Source organism: Triticum aestivum, chromosome 5B (assembly GCF_018294505.1).
Source record: "Triticum aestivum cultivar Chinese Spring chromosome 5B, IWGSC CS RefSeq v2.1, whole genome shotgun sequence".
Lineage (NCBI taxonomy): Eukaryota > Viridiplantae > Streptophyta > Magnoliopsida > Poales > Poaceae > Triticum > Triticum aestivum.
In genome coordinates this window covers 87119712-87136549 of record NC_057807.1, presented here as the reverse complement: position 1 = coordinate 87136549, position 16838 = coordinate 87119712, and the positions used below count along the sequence as shown (strand labels likewise).

Below are 16838 nucleotides of genomic sequence, written 5' to 3'. Positions count from 1 at the left end.
AGATGATATGCAGCAAAGGTGACCTTGTCAGCCTCCGCTACCAGCGCGGAACGCAGTTTGTGAGAGATACTGCGAAGCCAGTCATCAGCGTCGAGAGGCTCGACGGAGTGGTGGAACGTGGGTGGATGTAATTTGATAAAATCACTGAGTGACACCACGTTAGTCCTCTGATGGTGTGCTGTGTTCTGTTCAATACGCTCCAACAAACGGTTGGTCTCCCGCTTGTTTCTCTCAGCTTCCATCATAACCTCGGCTAGTGAAGGAGGATGAGGCAGATTTGTATCCCTGACTTCACTGCCTTCGGCCTGCTCTTGAGGAGCAGGGTTAGTGCGCGTGTTGACCATCCTAGGTAAACAAGACAATGATTTAGTCAGAATGATAAAATCCGACATAGGATACATAATGTAAGGAATAACTCGGAATGCAAGATGATCATCCGTATGACATGGTAGATACAGAAACTGCTTCTTTATTCCATCGTCATACACACCATACAGGGTTTAGTACAAGACCAAACAAAGTACTAATACGGTGACAAGAGGATTACATCTCATCGGAGGCATCCCAAGCTCCTATACATTATTTTTCTACACCTCCGGAAGGAGTACAAACTAGGTCATATCCCACGAGTCACGCGGGACGATAGACGACACAGCTAGTGCGAACTAGTGATACTACCGCTAACTCAGACCGATCCGTAGTAGTCCTCGTAGAAGTCGCCTCCATAGCCTGGAAGTTCAACATGATCATCCGGAAACAGACGGTCTCGCAGAGCTTGTGGACCATAGGGGCTAGGATGAGGCCTTGGACCAACAGACGGTGGCCTGCGGGGACCGCGAGGTGGGGTGATGCCTCCTACATCACGCCAAACCATCACGTCCGGCAGAGCAGATCTCACAGGATAGAGATCGCGCATATCTGAATATCCAGCTTGCACCGCCGGTGCGAACTGAGTCAAAGTGGCCCAGTGGTCAGCACGGGTATTGAAGAGCTCTAACCTTAAGGCCCGATTTTCACGGTCCTTATCCTCGAGCATCTCAGCAGTGGTGCGAGTCCGTGAATCCTCCTGAGTGGCGTCAGCATAAATAGCCTGAAGATACCCTTGTGCTCCCGGAAGTGATCCTGGCATATACCGGAAATCAGAGTCCCGAAATAAACCAGATCTGACTCGCATAATGGTCATCATAGAGTAGGCGGCGTCCTGCACAGCCATCTCAATAGTAACCCCGAGTCCATAGGAGCAGTGAAGAGGCTGGATGGATCCAGGATAAGATGGAAATATCCTGACAGTGCAGAGATACTGGCTTTGATTAAAGTCTCGGAATTGCTCTTCGACCGTGTACTCAGGATACCAGCGGTATCCAGCCTCAGTCATTACCCTGACCAACTTGGCAGTATGGCCGGGTACATCTAGGCATCGAGTCAGGCGAACCACTTGATTGAGGTCGCGAGTGGCCATCTGAAAGCATAATCATAATGCAAAGGCATTAGAATTTCTAGCAAAATTTCGGCAGCATAACAGCTGTAAATGCTCAAAAAGGATTTTGAGACATTTGACAAAGGATTTCGTACACACTCAACATCATTATATCAAAGTTCTGAAACCATTCTAGCAACATAATGTGGTAGTAGAACTGAACTAGGCTTGTAACCATCAAACTTATAAGGTACTACTGATTAGTAACTCGTGATCCTGATAGAGAGAACAGATCCTAATTCCTTAACCCCCGGTGGAAGAATGGACTGACTCAGATCAGAAGGTCATAAGATAAAGGAGTAAAAAGAGCCTTACGTTCCAACCCACAAACAATTCCCCTACATATAACTAAAGAATTTCTAGACTCAACATCGACCAGTCTGGCTTGGAGAACCTACAGGCAGTCCGGCTCTGATGCCAACGTTGTCAGGACCCCGACTCGATGACACATCGATCTAGCCTGTAACACCTCATATCACTTTGCGGCCTCACGCACGGTATCCCCACGGGTGTCGCCTTACCTTTGCCCGGGACCGTTTGCGCCTTTTGGCTCACGTATATGATAGTGTCGCTAGCATCCATATGTTAAGGAGCCCGGGCTGACATGACTAGTTGTAAACCCAAAGTGGCACAGACTTACAGGGACAGGCATCCATGACCCAGCTTCGAACGTGTCGGTCATCAGCAAGAGGGTCCGGGCTGTAGCACTGGGCTAGCAGGACTCCGGTAAACCGGGCTGTAGCGGGCTAACAGGACTCCGGTACTCAATGTGTGACATTTCCCCGAAGGGACAGACACCGGAACGAAGGACACATGCCGGCCAGCCTAAGTGCTCCAGAGCAGTAGCAAGCTACCATGGCTCAGTGGTAACACTAGGAGACATTTCCCGGTAAGAGAGGCTACTAAAGATAAACAACTAGATAGTCAGATCCCACACATACCAAGCATTTCAATAACATACACACAGTATGCTCGATATGTGCAAATACAACATGGCATCACAACATGACTCTACGACACAAGTACTTTATTTAAGGCTCAGGGAGCCATACATAATCATACACACAGGTACGGGTCACACGACCCAGCATTCAAGTCATACAGTCATACAAACCAGCAGCGGAAGTAACTTGTCTGAGTACAGACAACTAGTAAAATAAAAGAGGCTTCGAAAGCGTAGCTATACTATGTGGTCCATCACAAGCTCAGGGTCACCACCTGGGTCTTTATCCTACTCGTTGATGTCAACGTCTACATAGAACCCATCAGAAGGGGTTGCAGCGTCTTTTGTAAAAAATGTAGATTATAGTAACATGAGTACAAAGGTACTCAGCAAGACTTACATCAGGTCCTACATACATGCATATTATCAAGAAGGGTTGGTGGAGTTATTGCAGCAAGCCAGCTTTGACTCTTGGCTAGGCTATCCTACGATACTTCAACTTGAAATGGTTTTGCGCACACGAGTCCACTACTCACCACTGCAATACACTACCGAGGATCCACCTCCGTCTTCCTACGGAAGAGCCATCCTCGGCACTCACACTTATCTTGAGGCTTTTAGTAGTTTCCATTTACTTGTCTATGAACTGTATAGGCAACCAAGTAGTCCTTTACCGCGGACGCGGCTATTCGAATAGATTATGATAACCCTGCAGGGGTGTACTTCTTCATACATGTTTCCACCACTTAGCGTCTGCACACGACATGTGCTCGGCAGACTTCAAGCGAAAGCCGACGTGGGTGTAGACCACGACCTACCTAAACACTTAAGCCTCTAGTCTAGGTTTATCGCCTATTCAGGTTCCATCCGCAGGGAGTCCGGCCGAGGTTTCCCATACGGCCCCGAACGATGTGAACAGGGTTCCCGAGATACCTAACGGGTATTCGGTACACCGTGCCACGTACCTACCGCATCACAGCCCACCCCTACGGTCAGCGCTGTCCACGGCCTCCAGTAGGCTACAAACACCAGAAACTACGTGCAACTCCTGGACAGAGGGCTAGGGTGAATAAGAAGTCGAGCGGGGTCATATTTCAGGGCCCAATGCATGGTAGTAGCTGTATCTTAAATCACACATACAGATCTCAGTGCTTAAGGTCGGCTTCAATGAAACAACCCACCATGTACTCCTACATGGCCTCTCATCGATACCTTTACCAAATCATGTTCACCACACCACTCTCATTACCGACATAATCATTTCACTCTAGCCCATCACCCAGATGAACCAGACCTGACACGACTCTAAGCATAGCAGGCATAGCAAGGTAGGAACAACACATACATATGGCTCAATCAACTCCTACACATGCTAGTGGGTTTCATCTAGTTACTGTGGCAATGACAGGTCATGCAGAGGAAATGGGTTCAACTACCATAGCACACAGCAGTTTGAAACGCGTTGTCTTAATAGAGTAAATGAGAGCAGGAGCGAGAACATGGGATTGTATCGATATGATCAAATGGTTGGTTGCTTGCCTGATGGTTCGATGCAATGATATGGTTCTTCGTTAGGGTAATCACGGTACTCCTCGGAGGCAGAACCTGTCGCAAAGGACATCGATACGCAAACATCACCAAACAATGTGCAACAATATGATGCATGCATGAGACATGGCAAGATGAGTGTGTTGGCTAATGCAACTAAAACCAGAAGGGTTTGAACAAATTTGAATCAAAGATTCAAATTTCAAACTCAAACATGGCCTCTTTAAGTGCTTTTTCTTGTTCTGCTTAAAACATCAATTTAACTTGTTTGAACATGCATGAAAATAGTACAGATGGATAGATTGGATTTTTCTGATCATTTTTCATATATAATTTGTCCAATTTGGAGTTACAGAATAAAAGTTATGAATTTTTGAAGTTTAAATAATATTCTGGAATTTCCTGATTTAAATTAAATCCAGAAATTATAATTATTGCGCCAGCATGACGTCAGCATGACGTCAGTGGTCAACTGCGGCTGTCTGGGGTCAAACCTGACGTGTGGGGGCCACACGTCAGTGACAGGGGGGTTTAATAGGTTTAAATTAATCCTAATTAGGGATTAGTGGCACTGGGGCCCACTGGTCAGTGTCAGGGGTTAACTAACAGTGTTTAGCACTAATCCTAATTAGCTACAGGGCTGGGCCCACCTGTTAGGGACTCAGGGGGTGTCCTGCCGTGGTCAAAGTGGGTCAAACCCACCGGCAACGTGACGCCGGCGAGGCCCGAGACGGCGGCGCGACGCGGGATCGCGCTACAGGGCACGGGCAAGGCCGTGCTTGGGCTCGTTGGAGAGCCCTTGCTCCCGCGCATCGAACGGTGGCTGTGGCTGGGCCTGGGGTGGCCGGAGTCGACGGCGGCGAGCTCGGCTGCGGCCGCCGGAGTTCGGGTGCGGTCGGGATCGGTGTTGCAGAGGGTTTTGGGAGGCGTTAGTGTGTGCTGCGTGATCCTAGTGAGGTGTGGAGCACGATAGTGTGCTCGGTTGGGTGCTACGGTGACCGTGGCCACGACGGCGACATCGCCGGCGGCGTGGAGCTCTCGGCCAAGGTGGGGCTAGGGCCTAGAGGTCGGGAGAGACCAGGGGAGAAGGGGGAAACGATCCGGGGGCTCACCGCGGAGCTGCAGGGATGGTTAGCGGCTCGGGGACGCGCTGGAGACGACGAATTCGACGGCGACGATGGTCGGAGCCCGAAGAGGGGAACGGCGACGTGGCGGCGATGCAGGGCTTCCGGGGAGCTGTGGAGCGGTGGGGAGGAAGAGGGGGTCGTGGCGGAGCTTCTGAGCTAGTCGGGGGAGCGAGGGGTGGCCGGAGATGGCTGCTATGGCGAACGGCGGCGACGGTGGTGTTCGGCCGTGTGAGAGAGAGAGCGAGGGAGAGGAGGGAAGAGCCGGGGGAGAGTGAGAGAGAGCAGGGGAGAAGCGTGGCGTCGTCCCGGGGCATCGAGGCGAGGAGGGGAGGGCAGGCAGGCAGGGAGAGAGGTGGCGCGGCGCGGTGGCGCGCACGCGCGCCGGCCACACTCCCCTCCCTCTGTCGGGACGAAGACGACAGAGGAGGGAGGTGGGCTGGGCTGCACAGGGAGGAGCCCAGGTAAGCTTCTCCCTTTTATTTTTTTTCTGTTTTTTAATTTCTGACATTTGTTTTGATTTAAATAAAATATTAAATCATTTTATTTCCTTATGCCAATTTTTGCAGGAGCTAGATATATTATTTCAGAGCTCCTTTATAAATGGCATAATATTTGGACATGTATTAATATATATAATTAATATATTTCCAATGCAAATATTTATGCATTAATTCCAAATGCCCAAAATAAATACCTATGAGCTCTTAAAAACATTGGTTTGATTTTTATCTCTGTCCAATATTTTCAGAGAGCAACATGAGCATTTTCTTGGACCTTTTTGGAGAAATTTTTATTTGGATCATTTTCAAAAAATGATTCTGAGGGTTTCACAGATCCCCATTTCAAGTTTCTGATGAAAGAGGAAACATGATGCAACACTCTAATGCATGGCTAGCTAGGATGTGACAATCCTAATTAGGTTTCATGCTATTCTTTAATCTGGTGTCAACACGCGCATCTCTAAGATTGGCATAACTTTTGCATCCGAGCTTCGTTTTAGACCATCGCTATATTTATTCGATCGGCTTGAAGAGAGCCATCCAGTGGTGACATGAACTCATAATTTTAACATCATCTCATTATATCCTCAAGTCACCCTTTGCGATCATGCCATTTTCGAGCGTCAACACGTGCCCCCCTGTTTTTTTGGCAAAGCTAGCGTGCCGAAAAATAACTTGTACCGTGTTGGTTCTAAGGACGATGTCAACACTCCATCGACCACTTTGCACGTGCTTAGGGCAATAAATATATATCGGCTCTTATTTGTTTGAATCCTTGATGCAAACTTTGGTGAAACCTTCTCAACTTCATTAATAATCCAATGATAAATTTCCCTAGATATATCTCAAGGTCATCCTCGGAACCATATTATTCACCCTTTTACTAGGATTTTGCAGATAATCAACAATAAAATTTCTCCAATCCTTACTTTCGCCTGCATAAGAAAAATTCATTAGTGGCCAAAGCGGTGGACTTCGTTTCGGCCTTACCTATTCTGACGAAACTAAGCATCGACTATTGATAGAAATACAATGCAACATGAGTAACATAGTAGCCAAATGCTTTGCTATGCCAACTCTTTTGAATTGTCATGTCTAGATGTGGGAATAATTTCAAAGCAACCCAAGGAGGATAGACATCTAGACGTGCCTCAAGATAAATTATAAGTGATTCGTCAAAACATTGGTAACCCTTGGATATTTGTTGCACTACTCATAACAAATCACCAGAAGCCGAAATATGTATAGCACCTATGGCAACCAAAAGCACCAAACTGAATAAAATTTCATATTCGAATGTGATTATTGTGCAAAAATATTTTAAGTGGCATGAGGCTTGTTTTGCTCTCCTATTGAACTAAGGACGATGTTAGGGTACCACACCGACCATGCTTTGACATATTCTTAGGGCGATAGATAAATATCAGCCATTACCATGAGGTCCATATAGAATTCACCCACCAAAGTTTGTATAGCCGAAATAAACAAATGAAATAGCAATAAAATATTTCGGCCCCTTTGTATTAGCAACAAAATTGTTACTAACCAAATGTATAGTGATTTGGTAATACCCTCTCATGATATAGAAAATTATGTTGCAACCATGGATTAAAATAAGCCCATTGAGGGTTACCAATCATACCTGATGACGAATTCCATGGCATAGGTGTTAATGGCATAGTTGAAGAATATGGATAATGTGTAGACCGAAGATGCTGAAACCTTCGTCTTGGTCCTTCATAGTTTTCACTTTTTTCCTTCTTCACCTTTGCCGCACTTCTTGTAATGGAAGCTTGCACATAATTCTTATTTTGAGCACTTCCTTTGGGAACCCATGCCATATTCCTTTCCTCAAGTTCTTGTGCACTAAGTTTTTGTAATTTCTTCTTTTGCCAATATGATAAGCCAAGTGGGCACCCCGGCTGCGATTTTGTTTGAAGCAATGTCAATTCTTGTTTTACCTTGTGCACTCTCAACTTCTTTTCTTCAGATTTGGCACTTTGACTCTCAATAATTGGTTGCTTCATCTCATTGTTTTGAGTAGCCAACGTCAACACTTTCATTGGCTCTTTCTCATTTGAGATCAAATCTGAAGTAGCACTCTTACGACCATCTCTTTTAACGCGGTAAACTTGTTTGACCACCTCTTTCTTCTTCCTTGAGCTCCAGACCGATTCCTTATGATTGAAACATTCTTTAACATGTGATTGCTGAAATGTTGATCTTCTTGGAGTTGCATAACATTGGTGAGATGGTCTAAAATAAGATGGAGAATGTGCCCTTGGATCATACCTGTCCCATGATGGATATGGATCTACATGAGCATAGGGAGGCATCCACCGCATTGGCATTGGCGGCCTAAAAGATATGAATATGTTGCATAAAAATTCTCACTTTGCCAATACCGATCCTCATATTTGCTCCTTGGGGGTGATCGTAGTTGCTTTGCATGATTCGACTGATGAGTATTCTCTTCACTCTTCTTTTGATATTTATTCAATAGTTCAGCGAAGGTGATTTTTGATCTCTTACACTTGCGCCTATTTCGGCCTTTGTTCTCTTTCAGTTCGCTTTCATTGAACATTGGATTTGCTTGCTGCCCCCCAGTCCTTGGCGTCTTCATTGTAGCTTCGACAGAATTCTCGGCCTCAAGATGGTGTTCATTATGCTCTTCAGCAACTTCTCTTCTTGAAAGCTTGATCCCATCACCTGCAGTTTTTACCTTCTTTTTAAATGGATCGGCTTGAAGCAGCCGATGCATAAACTTTTTCCCATCAGGACCAATCGGGATAGACTGGTCATCTCTTGGTGTCTCAACAAATTTCAATCGTCATTTATCAATGGCCAATTTAACTATTTGACGAAACATATTGCAATCCTCAAAATTATGTTTGAACGAATGATGCAACCTACAATACATTCGTCCTTGAATTGATGGCTTGACATGGTGATCAAGAATTCTTATGTAATTATTTTTGAGCAACAAATCAAATATTTGATCACACATGCTTGAATTGAAGGTAAACTTCTTATTTTCTAGCTGATCTTGCTGTGATAACGGCTTTGGAGTTAAGCAAACGAATGATTCAGATTTTGTATCACCCCATTCGGCTATGAATTTTATTTTGCATTCTCTTACCGATGTCATTGGATAAGAACCTATACTTGCATCGGTTTGCTCAGTAGATTTTAACCTTGGCTTTAAATTTCTGAAACGAAAATAGTTAGAACATACATGTCTCAGTTGAGACCAAGTGTAAGCCAAGTAAGAAATAAGCAAATCTACACCATTAGATATGAACTTTAGATAAAGCAATGGGGAAAGCCTTGGCTGCAATAATTTTTCGCTATCGGTCTTTCTGAATGGTGTAATGTATTGACTGATATACTTTGTGACAATCTGATTGCTAACAAATGAATTACCCTTCTTCATTGGTCTCTCAATATTTCTTATGAATTTTTTTCTAATATATGCATCAACAACTAAGTCATGACCAAATCTGAAAACAGGTAAATTAATTGCTAGACAGACCTCTTCAAATATGTTGGGAGAGCGTGATGGTGGTGTGATTTGAAGAATATCTTGCTCCGCCTTCTGATAGCTCCCCAACGCCTTGTCATAATTTTTTTCTTGATTTCGTGCATCATTAGTTTGAAGATATTTGTCCACCAAACTTTCTTCGGCTACTTGTTCTTGTTCTTGAAGCTCGTCAATTTCTATGGCACGAAACTCATAGGGCAGGAAGAAGGTTCCGTTAACGTCAGAAAAATCAAGTATGGCTGTCTTGCTATACTTTCCATGCCCTTTCTCAACAATGTTTGCCTCTTTGGATTTGATGGATTCGGAATATATACTACTTGATTCGGCTTTTTCAACCGAAGCACTTTTAGTTTCCGAATCATCATTCTTTTCACCAGTTATATCAATTGGCAAGACTTCTTTTCTTTGAGCTAATTCCCTATCAATTCTCTCTTGGCGAAGTACTTGCACCCTATCGCGCAAAGCTTTAACTCCCCTCTCAATTTCAGCCCGCTCTAGATTAGTTTGCCCCCAATGCTTTTAGGATCTTTCGGCAATGAAGTATTAGTGTTACCAAATTTTGCAATTGTGTAGGGGGTGTATAATATGCTGCGGTACTAGGTGGAGGTGTATGCACTTCTGTATAACCATATGCTCTCTCACCAATACTACCAATTGATGAAGTTTCATCCTCCTGCAAAACTCTAGCCTTTATTGCAGCATAATCAGGAAACAAACCCTTTTCATATTGTTCAAGGCAAAGAGCACTAATTCTCTTGTTTTGTGTCAAGCTCTTTTTTTAATGCAGCCACAACCGCTTTTGGAAGGGATTGCTCCGCAATACTTTCAGATTCTTTCGGCAATGATTCGTGAGAGTTGTCAAAATTCTTGAATTGCGTAGAGTATGCATTATATGCTACAGTATTTGATGACAACACATGTGTTCCTGTAAAATTTTCACTTATTCTGCTATGACCATGAAGACGCGGGGCCGAATTATGAACATCTACAGTTGCATACGGTGCTAAAAAATTACTAACATGAGGTGTAGCATATGATGGTAGAGAGTAACTGGCCGAATAGCTAGTAGTAGCATGGCCAATTCTCCCATCCATCGGTAAGGTTGGATTCACATATTGCAAATTAGTTGCCGATGAATAAAAAGGTGAAACACTTTCTTGTATGCTATTGGAAATTTTAACATGAGGTGTTTCAAATTGATTAACCAAACCCATCATGTTGTTCATCGGCATATGGATTTGTGGGGTTGCCGATGCATGAGAGTTTGGATACATATGGTGTACGTTGCTAAAATCATAAGAATTTGAAGCATGAAGATTGTTTTGCATCGGCCCTTGCGCATAATTAGATGCATGATTCATAAAACTAGGGCTAGCCGATATATTATGCTCATTAGATGATCTAGCAACAACATATGCATTATTTGCATCTACACATGTGAATTGAGTATTCATATTACCTTTGTAGATTGCAAACCCTAGATGACAATCTCTTCGTACCAAGAACAGGCCGAAGACCATTCAAAGCTTCGCCCCCAGCGGAGTCGCCAAAAAGTGTGTTCGCACACGAGCACGTCACGTGTACCCTCGACACCGGGGGTGATGCGCCGCAGCTCACGTCGAAGAAGACTCGTCGGAAGCGCGGTACACAAGGCAATCCGGTGGGCTCTTTTGTAGACCCGAAACCCCACACGCCCGGGAGGGACCCCGTCAGGGCGCGCGGCGGCTATGGCCTGCCCTAGGTCGACCTGATCGCCCCTAGGGCCTCGAGGTTTGCCGCCCTGCAACAAGAAGAACAGGCGAAGAACGAGGAAGAAGAAGAAAAAGGGAGAAGCAAAAGTAAAGGTAAAGAGTGTAGATAGATTTGTTCGATTATGTGTTGTTCAATCGGCCGTCACCTCTTATCTATATAAGAGGAGGGTGGATTTTCCGTACAAGAAAAGGACTTGCCTTACCGTCCAAATCATCAAAATCTGGCCAAACTCGGACTTCTCACGACCTCCGGCCCGGATGTCCGGCTCTAGGCCCGGATGATCCGGCCTAGCCCAGTTTTCTGACAGCAGCTCACTGTTTGGGCTCTAAAATCCACATACGACCTTGGATTTGGGCAAGATTTATATCAAAATCAACCGCCTCGATGAGACACACAACTTTCATGTTGAACACGTTTCAATCTGAGGTCATCTTGAGGGAGTTTAGGGCTGTTTTCTAACATCGGCAGCAGAAAAAAACTGCCCGGACGTCCGGACTTTTACCCGGACTGTCCGGCCTCCATCCGATTCATCCGGTATTGGACCCAGATCATCCGGATTCAGCGCCAACCTTCTGGTGTCTTTGTACTTCAATTACCCGGATGATCCGGACCCCGGCCCGGATGATCCGGCCAAACATTGCTGCAGCGCACGGTTTTGCCTGTAACTTTTGAATACGACCTCGGATGGGGACGATTTTTATATCAAAATCGTTCGTTTCGACGAGTCAAAGAACTTTGAAATTGTAACTTTTTTCCATCCGAGGCCATCTTAATTAGGTTTCGCGCCATTCTTTAATCTGGTGTCTACGAGCATCTCTAAGATTGGCATAACTTTTGCATTCGAGCTTCGTTTTGGACCATCTCTATATTTATTTCAAGCGGTTGAAGAGAGCCATCCAGTGGTGACATGAACTCATAATTTTAACATCATCTCATTATAGCCTCAAGTCATCCTTTGCGATCATGCCATTTTCGAGTGTCAATAATAATCAACAAGGGTGACAGAGAAATGTGACGTCTATATTTTTGGGGTGCTCACGCTCGAGTTGGTTCATGGGACACCATCCAAGTGATTTTCTTTCATCCATGGCCGATAAGAGTACATCACTCAAGGATTTGTTGGACATCCGGATCCCACTCCCAGCGGCTGAAGTCGCAAGCAAAGTATTCAAAGTGATCGCGTTTGCTGCTCGGTGCATAGAACCAAATCCATCACGCCGTCCAACAATGCAACAAGCAATCAAGGTGTTCACTGCTGCTGGAGGACCTGATAATCATGTCGATTATCTGCACACTGGCATTGTTATCCCTGCCTGCTGGTCGTGAATGTTCTTAGCAAATTGATGTTTTTTGCGTCGATTAGACACTGTTTGTAATAAATCATTGATACGACAGTTTGTTTTCGCATTAGCTTCACCCATCAACTATTTATGTTGGTTGTAAGAGATGGAGAGTGACCACTGTTACTAGCTAGTAGCTACCTTTAAATTTTTGCATAGCAGGGCCCCTGCTAGTCTTCAAAGTAATACTAATGTTCCATTTGCATCCTCTGTTGGAGGATGTAGGAGCCCATTCAAGTGGTGATTTCATATGCTTGTGTTATATTGGCGTGCTGATCTTCTTTAGATACTTTACTGTTGTCGTTTAAAAATGCTAAATATTATCCTTCACCTGTTACAGGGGAGGGGATATAAATGGTATAAAGCTGTAGCATCAGAATGCTTGTAACAAGGAAAGCTACTTTTAGCAGGACAAAATGTGGATTACTGTTTTTTCCTTCTGAAAAGAGGCAAAGCAGCCCCCAAGCCCCCTTCAACTACTTCTATTTTTGAAAAACACAGTACGGACGCACACTCACTTCTATGAACGCACTCATCCTAAATTGATTTGCAGGTTCTGAACAATTGCTAGAAAAGCACTCTGCTGCCAGTTGACTAGTTAGGCATAATATATATTGTATTATCCATCAGAAGTGATCTCAGCTTGATTAATTGTGCTTGTGTAGCTCACCTCTCATCCTTAACTGATTTTCCTGGTAACTTGATGGTTTTAGAAATGGTGGAGGATGCTTTGTTTTCTGTTGATGTTACATGGTATCTGAGAATGATTGCCTTTTTTATATGTAACAGGAAGGAGAAATCCAAACTCCAGGATAAGGAAACAAGTCTGAAGAAAGCAGCTGCCAAAGTCAAGGATGTTGGACGACAAGAAGCTTGGAGGAGGCTTGAGCCGATTTAGAAAAAAGTTATAGAGTAAAACATCTTATATTTGTGAACGGAGGGAGTACTAATTAATTTTATTATATCCAAAGAGCCTGCAGATTTATTTATGGCTTGGTTGATATGTGATTCAGATGCAGCACTACCAAATTGTGACATAAATTTTCAATTGTAAAGATCATTCGATTTACTTACCTCGGCTCATATGGCCAACTACAAGAATATACAGACATTTTGGAGAATGAAAAAGGCAAAGCTGGTCAGTCTATTTGATTGAGCTGCTACGTACAGTACATGAGATGAGAGAGACCATCCACTCTACGGGGAAACCCATATGTCGCACCACACAAGTATCACACAATCCATATCCTTCTTCCTACACTTGCTCACTGAGAAGAATGTGTATGCATACAATGCGACTGAAGTGTGCATGCACACAGTAAAAAAACCTGTATATGCAGGAACAACCTAAACACAGTAAAAACACAACATTACTAGGTGTTGCAGGAACCGACAAGAAAACAGATCACTAGGTTGGCACAAGTGTGTATGCATACACAGTAAAAGTTCTGCAATTGGCAGCAATCCAAACACAACATTCTACTCCCTCCGTTCCTAAATGTAAGTCTTTGTAGAGATTTTACTATGAACTACATACGGATGTATATAGATGCATTTTAAGTGTGGATTCACTCATTTTGCTCCGTTTGTAGTCCATCCAGTGGAATCTCTACAAGGACTTACATTTAGGAACGGAGGGAGTATTAATCTGTCTCCGCATCTTGTACTCTGTAAGGTGGCAACAATCTAAACACCGATGGACAAGTTCTCCGAGAAACATTGATGTGATTTTTCAGGGATGCGAAAGCTGATGATAACATGCAGATCATGATAAAAAGTAAAAATAATGACCTAGGAAGCAGTGGCATCTTGGATGCATTTCAATCACTGGTCTGAGATCTCAAGGAATCAAAAAACATTATGCCTTCTATCTATAAAGAGGTTAACTCAGCACATCACACACAGCGATAATGATGGCAGCAAGTATAGGACAGCAGCTTTTAAACCTCGATCTATGAAATTCATGCATTCTTGTCAAAACAAAGTATGTAGAATGCAAATAAGGAGCAGGCAGAAGTATGTAGGCATGGAACATATAGGTATCTTACACTTACAGTACCACCCAAAAGACGACTCCACGCACAAAAGGATAATATAAGTCAAATCTCTCCCCTTTCTAGATCAAACACACAAAGCACACAGGGAAACCCGCCAACGAAGTTAATCGACAATAGCCAGCTTATGTCTCGGTCCCGTCGAGTGGCTGCTGGGCTTAAGCCTGAAGGTGAGAGAACCTGAGTACACTCCGATCTAGCAGAAGTAGGCAGCAGCTCATCATGTCACAAAACTAGACATTGAGAAGTAGAGTCTGTTTCGTCAAACCGGTGGGACAGGAGGCCGCCTAGAGTCCGCAGGAAGCACTAAAACTCTCATCAAGAGCCAGAATATCACTGTCGCGAGCGTCACGGCGAATACTCTGACCAATAGAAACCACAGCCAGGTTCAGGATATCCTGCATCTGTCTCTGCATCTGCTCAAGGATAGCCGTCTGGCGATCAATCTGTCTCGGCAGCATGGGAGGAACGTCATAGGTATGACCAGCCAAGCCTCCTGCCTCTGCGATATGACCACCCGACCCTCCTGCCTCTGCGTGGTGAGCTCCCTGCTGGCCAAATCTGAACTCATCAGGAACTGGGGGTGGGCCACAGGCGGAGCTCCCGGTAGGGCGAGGCGGGGCGCCCGCCCTACCTTGATTTTGCGCAAAACGATCTGTACAAGTACGCATACGCCGTTGCTTTCACATGGAGATCTGGTTCTATACGCGGCACCGTCGTTAGAAAAAGTAAGAACGAAGAAAAACGAGTGGGCCTAATCGCTCATCAGATTCTATCCACGTTATTTGGGCCCATGAGTTCCTAAGCGATCAAGCCCATCCCAGTCGATCGCAAGCACCAGTACACCACGCTTTCTCTCTTTCTCAAATTGTCTCAAAAAAAATATCTCTTTCTCAAAAAAACAAAACACGCTCTCTGTTTTCCTAAAAATAACCACGATATATCTAGAAAAAGTACACCATGCCATCACATGGAGGGCTATAAATTTCAACATTTTCATGTTATGAATTATTATGATGTAAATTTTCAGAGAATAGCTTCGCAATCTTTGATAGCATTAAATTTTCATTATGCATATGTTTCGGACTTATTTAAATATGCTTGCATTTCCGTTGTATTTGAATTAGTTTAAAATCATGTAAATTATGGATGTATTATTATTGCGTAAAAGCTATGATATTGCATCAAATCATTTATTTGCCTTTAGAGTTCGCCCCACCTTAAAAACATTTCGTCCTCCGCCACTGGGGGTGGCGCTATATGGCCAGGATCTGTGTCAGCTTCCCCATTAGTGGTGTCCCCAAGAGCTTGCTCCTGTATGCTCGGGATAAGTGTTTGGTCCAACTCTACATGCTCATCATCATCAAATCCAGCTTCCATCTGGGCTGGAAGTGACCTGGTCCCGAGCCTCCTGTTGTCATCGGGCTTCAGAGCCTTGTACGACTTGTCATGCTGATTTTCCCTATTCTTGATCCTCCTCTTGTCATCGGGCCTCGGAGCTTTGTATGGCTTGAGGTGCTGATCGAAAGCCCTTTTCATGCCATCCTCAAGCCACCCTTTCTTGTCAAACAAGCGAATGAGATACGGGGCGTAGGGCAGCCGACGTCTGATTGTCAGAATGGTGTCCTGCATCTCTCCAATCATCAAATCTACTATGTCTACAGGCTGTGCTGACCTCAACAAGTGCAGAAGCCAAATCTCAACTGTAGTTAGGGACTCACGGCCTCCAACTCTAGGACGGATCGACATCCTCACAACTGTGTTTACAACAGCTGTTTCATGGTTCAACTGATTTTGATCCTTCCAGAACTCCATCACGGCATCAGGATTGATGTAAAGGTGGCGAATGTCTTCTACAGGTGGCAAGTGAACTTCATCACTGTTTCCATTGGGGTATGCCAAGGTGTGCACTCGGGCACCACCGCAAGACAGGCCAAGACACCCGGCGAAATCATCCCTGGACAACTCACGCTGTTGGTTCCCAAACATGAACTTGATCCTCGATCGATCTGGGTGAATCCATAGTGTGGCGTAGAACTGACGAATGTGCGAGTCAGCCCAGCTGAGGTCCTGCCTCTCTAACAGCTTGTCATGCCCCGGAGTAGCTGCAAAGTATCCACAAACATCAACATCTGCGCCAACACTCTGGTTGACTGACGGCCAATCGATCCACCTCATATCGCTGGCCTGTGACTTGAGAGCCAGGTACAAGTCCTTCTGCACAACTGTCCAGAACCGGCTACTTGTCAGGCGACGATCATGTCTCTGAGGTGGGAACCACTCTGTCTCCGTGACAAGCCTGAGCTTCTTCATCTTCTTCAGATTGTATTTGGAGTAGTCCACATCAGCCCGCAGACTCGGGAGAGTAGGGTGCCGACGAGAGGCGGTGGCTGAAAAGGCAGTTGCACTAGTGGGTGAAGATGCCTTTGATTTAGACTCAGCTCTAGTTGTCCTCTTCCCTTCCATTTTATTTTTATCCATGTCCACAAGCACAAGCACAAGCACACTCACAGTACCCCCTGCCTCGACAAAACCAAGGCAAATGATGATTACACA

At 44.8% G+C, this 16838-nt stretch overlaps 1 pseudogene; it reads left to right on the top strand.

Moving 5' to 3' along the window:
* LOC123114670 (probable leucine-rich repeat receptor-like protein kinase At1g35710) overlaps positions 1–12214 on the top strand; it is a 44689-nt pseudogene extending 32475 nt beyond the window's left edge.
* The last annotated feature ends 4624 nt before the right edge of the window (positions 12215–16838 follow it).